A 10,817-nucleotide genomic window follows, 5' to 3' on the forward strand; every position below is an offset into this window, starting at 1 on the left:
GCACTCAGGTCAGTTGTCAGCCCAAGATCATCTTTTAGTGTGCAAGATGCACAAGGCATTGCAATGAGAGATGGAATATTCAGAGAATGCTTGAGGAATATGCACAAGTGTCTCAGGTATTGTATCTGCAGTCCTCCAAGAGCTTGACATGTAAACTCAGCTTTGTCACCTTTCAATCACTGGGAATTTCATGAAACAAGACTCAAAGTGTAGCAGGGGATATGATGGTAGAGTATGGGGCTTCTGTCCATACTCCACAGTTCATTCAGCACGCGGCTCTCTATAAGGGATGTAATAACATATTTGTACCCTGTCAAGTAGACCTAGCATCATCTGGATGTGGGACACACTGTCTTAGGCAAGTTTCTACTTCCTAAAAAACATTCTTACCCAAAGAAACTTGAGACACAATTTCTTTCCTTTTACAGCTCTCAGGATCCATTCCTTAAGTAAAGGGCATCAATGCAGGATCTCACGCCTGAATCTGGGGGATGCACTGGAATTATAGCCAAGGCAGAAGGCTATGGTGGCTTGTTCCACATGGTTTGCTTTGTCTAAGTTCTCTTACCACACAGGACCACTTACATATGGGTGGCCATACTCACAGGGAGATGGATCTAAAAACAACAGTCAATAATCAAGGAAATGCCTCCAACAGACTTATCTACACGTAATATGAGGGAAGCATTTGCTCAGTAGAGACTCTGTTTCCCAGATAACTCTAGCCAGATCTATGCAAAGTTGATTAAACAACACCACCACCATGAACAAAAACATGTTGCTATTTAGCATGTTTCCAGTGTTACCACTCTGTTTTCTGAAGTCTGCATGAACACTTAAAAAGGCACCATGTACTAGGTCATAGACATGGGAAAATTCTAACCCTACTGCACTAGCAATGGGATTTGTAGTTTGAGAGTCACCCAGGTGCTGCTGGTTTTGAAGGAATGAACTGTGATGGAGAGCATCTGAAGCTTGGCACTGTGAGATGCCAGGAGAGGTCATTGGTGGAGGTACAGCCTCAGTGGCAGTTGAAGGCCCATGTTTGAAGGGATCATACAGAAGTTGAGGTTTGGGCCCATTAAGAGGGCCTATGAGAGGCTATTACTGAAAGAGCAGACTAGTCACATTTGGAAAATCCCAATGTGTTGTAGGTGCCAGTATCATGTGATGATGCCAAAAATAGCAGCTTTGAATGTAGCAAGTCAGTAAACAGCACCCTCTATGGCCTCTAAATCCTTCAGCCTCCGGGTTCCTGACCTCTTTTGATTTCCTGTCCTGACTTCCTCCAGTGACTCTTCTCACTTTTACCTGTCTTTGGCTCCCTTTTCCATAACTGGGTTACCTTTTCTGGCCTCAATAGGAAAACACACACTTTTATAAGTCAGCATATATCCATGGTATTCCTCCCCTTCTCTGAGGGGAAGTCCAATATACCTCCCCAATTTTCTTTGGTCATGATTTTCATTGCTGCAAGAGAAATACTAAGTAAGAGAATTTCTTTGGTCCATAAGATCCACTCAAGTCTATAGAATGCAACTATTAATGGATTGTGATTTTTCTGTCTTAGAACATACAGATTATATTGAAAAATGCTCCTTTCTTGTCTGAGAGTGCAGGTAGCAAGATGCTTTGAAGAAATCCCATGACGGAGAACAACCAATTGGCTAGTAGAAGGCAGGACTGACACACAGTAAAAATGGTGCTTGCATTGTGTGTTTTCAACAAGGCTTAGGCTGAGGAGCCCCTCTTAATACCCACCCCCCCAAGTCTTCCAAGCACGAACAAAGATGGTCTCTTATTGAACTTTGTTAACTTTCTTTGGACCATTTCCCCCTAGCTGGCCTGCCTTGTTTGGCCTCAGTGGGAGAAGATGCATTTAGTCCTCAAGCAACGTGGTGTGGCCAGGAAGTGGGATATATATTTGGGGTGGAGACTGGGTGCCTCTCCTTCTCTGGGAATAATGGGAGCAGGAAATGAGGGCAAAGTGTCAGAGAGAGGAAAGGAAAGGAAAGATGTGATCAGGTGGTAAAGTTAATAAATGAATTAATGAAAACCAAATAAAATGATAAATAGAAAGTTAGATATGTTTAACATTTAATCTTTTCCACTACAATCTGAGTAGAAACAAGGTCTCCCTGAAATAAGTTAGCAACATATCTTTTCAGGGACCACTTATAGTTACAGTAAAAAATCATGAACAATGCATTGTTTGGCTCTAAGAAAAGTTGTGAGAATTGTTGTTAAGTATGGTAGCTACAGTTACTATGTACTTAGATAATCAGCATGTGTAAATTATACAATGAATTTTGTTTCAGTAATCCATTTGCCTACAGACATAAAACAAAGCTATGTTAAAAAGATGCAAACAAAGGCTAAGGTAAGATATTTGAGTACCTCCCAAGTATAATTCTAGGTATTATGAGTTCAAGAGGATCAAAGACACATGGTCTCCAGGTCTCCAGTATGAGCCAGGGTCTCACAAAAACAAACACAAGGAGCATTTGCAAGAATGGTAATATGAGGGAATGTGCTAGATACTCAGCCCTGAGGAGACTACTGAGTCAGGAGGATTTTGATATCCAGCCTACCCAGAGACACATGGCCATTTCTAGGACAGCTTGAATAACAGAGACTTCTTTTCAAAAATCAACCACAATAATGAAATCAACAGGCTAACATAGATGTTTGAGAGGAAGCTAAACCTTGATTTGGAATTAAATCCAAGGTCTTCAATGAGCTCATATAAAGAGACAGAAGTTAAAATGTGTTATCATATCTTGGCATCTAAAGGTCTACATCAAACTGCATGACTCAAGGGAAACCAATAACATACCAGTTTTGAGCACTGCACAGAGGCCTCTCAGTCCCAGGGAAACCAGGCAGCTATCCATAAAGTTTGGGTACTATGTAGAATTTGAGAGATCACAGAAATAAAGCTCCAGAGACAAGTGACATAAAGGCTGTATGTAACAGTTCCCAGTAGTAATCTCATGGAGACATGACATAAAGATCAAGACTGGAAAGCCTGTTTACTTTGCCCTGGGTTGTCTTCTTCCTTTGGTCATCTCTGATGGGTTCAAAGTGCCTCTGGTCTGAATGTACTGTATTTTCATCTTCTCTTGTAAGACTCTCAGAGAGAATCTTCCCTCAGGAGGGAGATCTTCAAGCCCAATGACCAGTCCGAGTCCACAGGCTGTAATCAGTAAGAGGATTTTTATTGATCAGGATACACAGGTATCTGTGGGCGTCCCAGTCAATTTGGAAGACTGGCGCGCCTAGCAGAACCAGGGACGGGTTTTTATAGTGTATTGGGAGCAGAAGCAGGCTTACAGTAGCAGATGCATGGTTACAGGGATGTGATTGGTGGAGTAAATGAGGCATACGTGTATGTTACCTATTTTGGCTATAATCATAACAGTGAGTTAGCAAAAAGTACATGGTGGTCAGGGCTTCCGGGGGGTCAGGGACTTTTTCTTTTTCCTGCCAGGTGGCCCATGGAGCAGTGCCCATAATGTAGTCTGGTTTCTGCATTTTGTTTTCTTTTCTGGTCTGTTTCGTCTAAATGATGGGTCAGCTTGTCCCACATATCTAAAAACTTACTTTTTACTTCTATGGTTGAGGGCCTTGGGCTTGTACAATTCCCTTTCTGGGAGGGGGTCTTTCACTCTAATCCATTTAATCCCACTTCTTTGGAGATGTATCTATGTTGCTCTCTTTAGTTTAATTGTTTAGTGCACATAATTGATCAGCCACACAAGAGGGTTGTAAATGTAGATGAGGAAAAAGACAAGGGAAAGAAGTGTCAACAAAACTTTTATTTTATACATGATAATTTCATCCTGACCTTTGCTGCACTCATGCACCCATTCAAACTTCTAGACACTAAACCTGGTAGCAAGGTTGGTAACAATCAAAGACCTCAGAGAGAAACATCCAGTTGTTTAACTACACATTAAAGCATCCTGTGTGGGCAGAAGCTGTATAACAATGCCAAAATTGTGTTTCTGAATTGACAAGGCCTTTCTTCCCACAGTACATTTTTCTGTTCCCCATGTCCAGCTTAGCCTTCAAGATTTCAGTCACTATACATCATTTTATTTTCAACCATCTGAGCAGTGTCAGAATCTGAGTAGCCTCTTAGGAGCCAGATGAGAGATGTGTTTCAAGCCTGTCATTTATTCAAATACGGGAGACCTATTTCCCAATTTGCTGCCAACAACAACAAAGTCTGGACCCATTGTGACAGACACAGACCTCACCACATCTGTGGCAGATATCTGTAGCAAAGGAGAAGCCCTTGGGCTGCCTTATTGCCCTGAGTATATCCACGAGCTCAGTACAAAGTAGGCCAAATCTTTCTACAGAAACTTCAGCCGAGTTATCATAGCATTCCAGAGGGGCAGGGTATTGTTCTACATTGATACTGATCTAGTTGGTTGTGTGCTGCAAAAGGTCCTTCAGAATGTGCATGGAGAAGTTATTGCTGTAGAAGTTGACCTTTGTGAGATGAGAAAAATGTCTGAGGGCAGGTAGGAGGGCATAGAGTTGGGAGTCCATCCTACACCACTGCAAATCCAGAGTCTCAAGAGTGTCTGCCACTTTCTCTAGGAAACCTCTCAGAGAAATAATATCCAAATCATATAAGATCACTCCTCTCAAATCCAAATGTTTTACCTGAAATAGGCTCTGAGAGCAGGAGAAGGAACCCAAGTCTTCCTGTGAAATTAGGTAGTAAGTGATAGAAAGCATCTCCAAGGGAGTCATTAGGCACCTAGGGATAAAACAGGGGGTTATTTCTGGCTAACAATGTTGTAGATATTTGGCTGGAATGTACAGAGTGATAGAAGGATCCACGTGCCCTATGGTCAGTTTGAATAAATGATCAAGGAAATCAGTTATGATTCCTCCTGATGTAAATTGCTCAGTCATGCCCAGCCCACAGTTCATCCAATGACTTCACTCTCAAACTGAAAAGCAGTTCAGCTCATAAGGCAAGAAAGCATACAGAAGAACTTCCATCAAATAATGTCCTGACGGCATCTCGATATTTACTGTGTGCTCATTGGTTCTTGATTCTATCCTTCCTTCTGAAGTCACCTATGCTCTCATTTACAGCACAAGCTGTACCCCCTGTCCCATTCATCCAGTGCTACTTGTGTTCCAAAGTTTTCACCCATGGAAATTGGGGGATAAGGCTGTTCTTTTAGATTTGAGCATATAGCTCAGGTTCACACTGTGGTACTTAGTCCCCCAAATCCAGGGTATCATCCCTGAAAAAATTACAGCCTACTCTTACTACCTATCTTATGGACAAATCAATTCTCTAATTCATAAATGTTTATTTGAAACACCGATTTCACTTGGAAAATTTACCTTTTGTAGTTCAGTATACATGAAAACAGGACATAAAATCCTGAGTCTTATGAGTCTCTGAATGTTTGCTTCTAGTGACTGTTGTCATCATGCACCACTAATTCTTAAGATAAGAAAGACAGATTTGCTTTGCTATCTGACCTAGCTCTTCATTCTTACTTACCCTAGGAATTGATTCATGTCATCTCTAAGAAAATGTACACAGAACATACAGAGATGCTGGAGACAATTGAATTTGGAGAACTGAGATATAACCGTCTTGATACACTTGTCTTCTCTGTCTCTTGTATCATTGCTATAAGAGAGGGTCATCTTGTGGAGAGGTGCCAGGAAGACTTTCAGAAGATTTATCACCTTTACAAAGTAGGGAGCAAAATGTGCCTGGTCAGACAGATTCCACTCTGTATTCAGTTCTAATTTACTGATGTGTTGTGGATTAAAAACATTCAAGATTTCTTTGAGAACTTGGAGTGCCACATCCCAGATTGTCATCTGTGCACAACAGAAATGTAGGGAGCCCTTTCTCTGCTGGGCCCACTTCAAGAAGTATGCTTGTGTTTCATCAAGGTAGGACCAGATGCACTTCACATGCTGCCACCTCAGTGTATTTCTGGGCAAGACCTTCACTACTTGCTTTTCCTCCCAGTTCTCTACTGAACAGCTGCTCTCCTCTGCACAAGCCCATATGTTCCATAAGGCATGGTGTACATTTTTCAAATCAAGAACCTGTAGATTTGTTCTCCTTTTGGTGAAACATATGAATATCATGAGACTCTGAACCAGCTTTTATGACATATCTAAACTCATCTCTCCCCCTTGCTAAGACATATGATGTTTAAGCATCCAAACTGACTCACGTATACTCTAGATCCTTTCCCAGGCCTTCTGTCCACGATTACTTTCCTTTCAGTAAGTCAAACCTTATTTCTCCTTAGTCACATCTTAGTGGTTGTGGAAATGTCAGGCATAGACTCATTCTACTGTGAGGCTGCACTCACTCTAGTACACATTCAACTATAATCCATATGCAATGTCCTTAGAAAAATAAATAGCTTTCGAGAACCATGTATCCCTGCATGAAGATGTTTTCAGAAACTTCTGATCAACTTATAGCCTATCCACATGCCCTAATAATCTCTATTGTGTAGTCCATGAATTCCCATCTACGGTACTTGGTTATTTCTTACCTAGGGTAAAACTTTCCTGTCAGTTGCATGTCTACTCCATCTAGAACAGCCTGAAAGGTTTCCAGGCTAGGTGTCTTCATCAATACACCCACAGGGAGACAGGGGAATGGCCAAGCTGCCACCATTTCTTTCACAAGCTTGGTTTACCTGCCCTCCAAGGACTCCTTGAACAGTGCTGGGAAAAGCACATTTGGCATCTTCTCCAGAGAGGATATGGCCAAACCCGTTTTCTGAGCAATGACTGCCTTGCCAGAATCTGGAGTATGAGTGAGGTCTCCAATAGGAAATCTCTAGGGGAAGGAGTTAGCAAAGAATATATTTTCTAGAGAAAGATTGTAAAACTTCTTTACAATCACAACCTTTAAGATTCTGAGTTACTGCTCTGGCAGTGTTAGAGACATCATTTTACCTCTTCATCCTAAACTGGTCATATAAAGGCAGACTCCCACAATTGCATCATGGAGATTTTTGTCACTCAAATATGTATATAATTTTCTGCTCAAAATATATTAATTGTGACCCTTTCTTTTAAAAATGAAAGAATGAAAGAGAGACAGTAAAAATGGAGAGAATCCCAGGACCCAAATGGATGACAGTAGCTTAAATGTGCAACAGAGGGAGGTTGAACCTCAAAAGACCACCACCAGTGAATAGACATGTCTCCCAGTTGAAGAATGGCAACACTAATCCATCTCAAAATGTTTAACCTAGAATTCTTACTGTCTACAGAACAAAGCAGGGGCAAAAATCAATTAGAGACTGAAGGAAAGGCATCCAGAGACCACCTACCTTGGGATCCATCCCATCACCATACATCAAATCCCATCACTATTGCTGATGCTAAGCTGTGCTTACACAGGAGCCTGTTATGGCTGTCCTCTGAAAGGCTGTGCCACCACCTGTCTCAGACAATTGCAGACACTCACAGGCAACCAAATTTACTGAACTTGGGAATCTTAATTGGAGAGATAGTGAGGAACCAAAGGACCTGAATCAGCTTGAAAAAGCATAGGAATAACAACAATATCAACTAACTTAACCTTTTGGAGCACGTATGGCCTTGATGGACAAAATGTATCACTGTGGGCTTTGAGGTCTCCTATGCTCTAACCATGTCCAGTATAGCCCAGTTTTCTGCTGCTCTCTTCTGATCAAGATATAGAACTCTCAGCTCCTTTTATAGCACCATACCTGCATGGACTCTGCCGAATTACTTTTGGTTTTTCAGCGTATTTTATTGGATATTCAAATGTTATTCCCTTTCCTGGTTTCCCAGACATAAGCCTCCAACCCTATTCCCTTCCCCTTCTTCTATGAGGATGTTCCCCCACCCATCCGCCCACTCCTTCCCATTTCCTTGTCCTGATCTTCCCCTACACTGGGAGGTCCAGCCTTGGACCTTGACCAAGGGCTTCTCCTTCCATTGGTGCTCAACAATGCCATCCTCTGCTGCAAATGCAGCTGGATCCATGGGTCTGTCTATGTTTACTCTCTGGATGGTGATTTAGTCCCTGGGAACTCTGGTTGGATGGTATTGTTGTTCTTATGGTATTGTGAACCCCTTCAGCTCCTTCAATCCTTTCTCCAATTCCTCCAATGGGGACCCAATTCTCAGTTCAATTGTTGGTTGTGAGCATTTGCCTATGTATTTGTCATGCTCTGGCAGAGCCTCACAGGAGACAGCTATATCAGGCTCCTGTCAGCATGCACTTCTTGGCATCAGCAATATTGTCTGGGTTTGGTGGCTGTATGTATATGGAATGGATCCCCAGGTGGGGCAGTCTCTGGATGGACTTTCCTTCAGTCTCTGCTCCAAACTTCATCTCTGTATCTTCTCCCATGAGTATTTTGTTGCCCCTTCTAAGAAGGATTGAAGCATCCCCACCTCTGTTGTCCTTGTTCTTGAGCTTCACGTGGGCTGTGGATTATATCTTGGGTAATTTGAGCTTTTGGGGTAATGTCCATTTATCATTGAGTGCATATCATGTGTGTTTTTTGCAGTTGTATTACCTCACTCAGGATATTTTCCAGTTCCATCCATTTGTCTATGAAATCCATGAAGTCATTGTTTTTAATAACTGAGTAGTACACCATTGTGTAAATGCACCCCATTTTCTGTATCCACTCCTCTGTTGAAGGACATCTGGGATTTTTCCAGTTTCTGGCTATTAAAAGTAAGGCTTCTATAAACATAGTGGAGCATGTGCTCTTGTTATATGTTGGAGCATCTTTTGGGTATATACCCAGGAGTGGTGTAGCTGGGTCCTCAGGTAGAACTCGGTCCAATTTTCTGAGGAAACTCCAGACTAATTTAAAGAGTGATTGTACCAGCTTGCAATTGCACCAACAACAGAGGAGTGTTCCTCTTTCTCCACATCCTCTCCTGCATTTGTTGTCACCTGAGGTTTTGATCTTTGCTATTCTGACTGGTATGAGGTGGAATCTCAGGGTTGTTTTGATTTACATCTCCCTGATGACTAAAGATGTTGAACATCTCTTTAGTTGTTTCTTAGCCATTCTATATTCATCAGCTGAGAATTCTTTCTTTAGCTCTGTATCCCATTTTTTAATATGGTTATTTGATTCTCTGGAGTATAACTTCTTGAGATTTTTGTATCATCATTTGAAACATCACCATGGCAATGTAAGTCATTTTTCTTTATACAAATTTCTCTTAAGCTCTGTAGATCTTACAGAAAGTTTCTAACATTCAAACAAATTAGCCAACACACAAATCACAAGCTTTTGTACCAATGTCCAAATACTCACTCACCTCCTCACATTGAAAGCTTCTGACACTCAGACAGACTCTTCAGCATGGCTCAACCCTAGAAGAATTACCATTGCAACAGAATCCATGAGTTTCCACAAAAATTAATCATCTCAGCACAGCTGGAAGACTTCCACATTTACATCTACACAAGCATGATATTTTTCTGCTCTGCAGATTTCACACAGAAAGCTCAGACATATTCAGAGCTCAGACAGGTAAAAATCAGAAAGTTTAGCACAGTGTGTTACAGACATTAAAACACAAATATCTAGACTAATTTTGGAGGCTTCAAGATTCCCCAGATTGGTTGTCCTTCTGGTCATGTTGAAGATGCTGGCCAGCACACCAAAATGTTATGCCAAGGAAATGGTAGTGATCCCCCAAATACAGAAAGCAGCTGATCTGGTGCAATTCCCAGCAGGGTCCTGATACTATTTAGTGAGCTCCACAGTCATGCAAGACTCTCTTGGTGATTGGGGGCACAGAATGTTTATTGGGATAAGGCTTTATAGTATGCAATAGCATGGAGCATGTATGTGAGCATTTAATTGGAAAGTAACTGTGGCCTTTAATATAATTCATTGGTTCTGAAAGTCATATCATAAGCTTAATTTCTGCTCACCTCTGAATTAGTGCTCATTAGGCAGGGGGAGGCTTATAAACTCTGGCACATGTTTGTTGGGGGAATAATCTGGAGACATTCGTATTCTTGAGTGTATAACCTGGAAATGCTGGTTGTGTGGGGAATTAGCCTAAGACACTGAAGATAGACATGGGTTTGAGGGGGGGAAACTTGGAAACAGATGGTATGTAGCAGCCTGTTAGTTTACCTGAAATTTTTTAAGATTTTATTTATCGACTTTATGTATATAAGTACACTGTAGCTGTCTTCAGACACACCAGAAGAGGACATCAGATCTCATTACAGATGGTTGTGAGCCACCATGTGGTTGCTTAGTTTACCTGAATTTAAACTTAGGTCAGGTTTACTAAAATGGCATCTGAAATTTAAAAATTTGCATCTCAATTCAAAGTCTCAAATGAGCACTCCTGAAGAAGAGGAGTGAAGTAAGGTAAAGAGTAGATCAGATCTGGTGAGGATGGGTTGTAATTCTTGGAATCAAGGCCAACCAGTTAACCAGGAAGGGAACAGAAAAGTGAGCATGTAGTTAGGAGTCAAAGGATGCACCAGAAACGTGAGGAGGTGAACTCTGTGCTCAGATATCTGGGAACAGCATTTTATCTTCCCCTGCTTTCCTATGAGTGAAGGGTTTTGAGTACCAGTAAGGTTGAGTTCATGGGACAAGAGGGAAAGTATGGGCCCATAAAGGATAGCTGGAGTGACGGCACAGTTAGGATAGAATGCAGCTTTAAATGAGCAAACAAGTAATGTCCCTAGATCCTATAAGGACGGTCTTCACATGGTAATTCTGCTGTGTGTTTCCTGGTCTTATGGACCAAACTGGTATTCTGTTTGAGGC

The 10,817-nt window shown here is 41.6% G+C and overlaps 1 pseudogene; it reads right to left on the reverse strand.

The window, feature by feature from the left end:
- Positions 1-4,197: 4,197 nt before the first annotated feature.
- LOC134481893 (PRAME family member 3-like) lies at positions 4,198-6,760 on the reverse strand (annotated as a pseudogene).
- Positions 6,761-10,817: the final 4,057 nt, after the last annotated feature.

Source organism: Rattus norvegicus, chromosome 14, assembly GCF_021556685.1.
Source record: "Rattus norvegicus strain SHRSP/BbbUtx chromosome 14, alternate assembly SHRSP_T2T, whole genome shotgun sequence".
Taxonomy (NCBI): domain Eukaryota; kingdom Metazoa; phylum Chordata; class Mammalia; order Rodentia; family Muridae; genus Rattus; species Rattus norvegicus.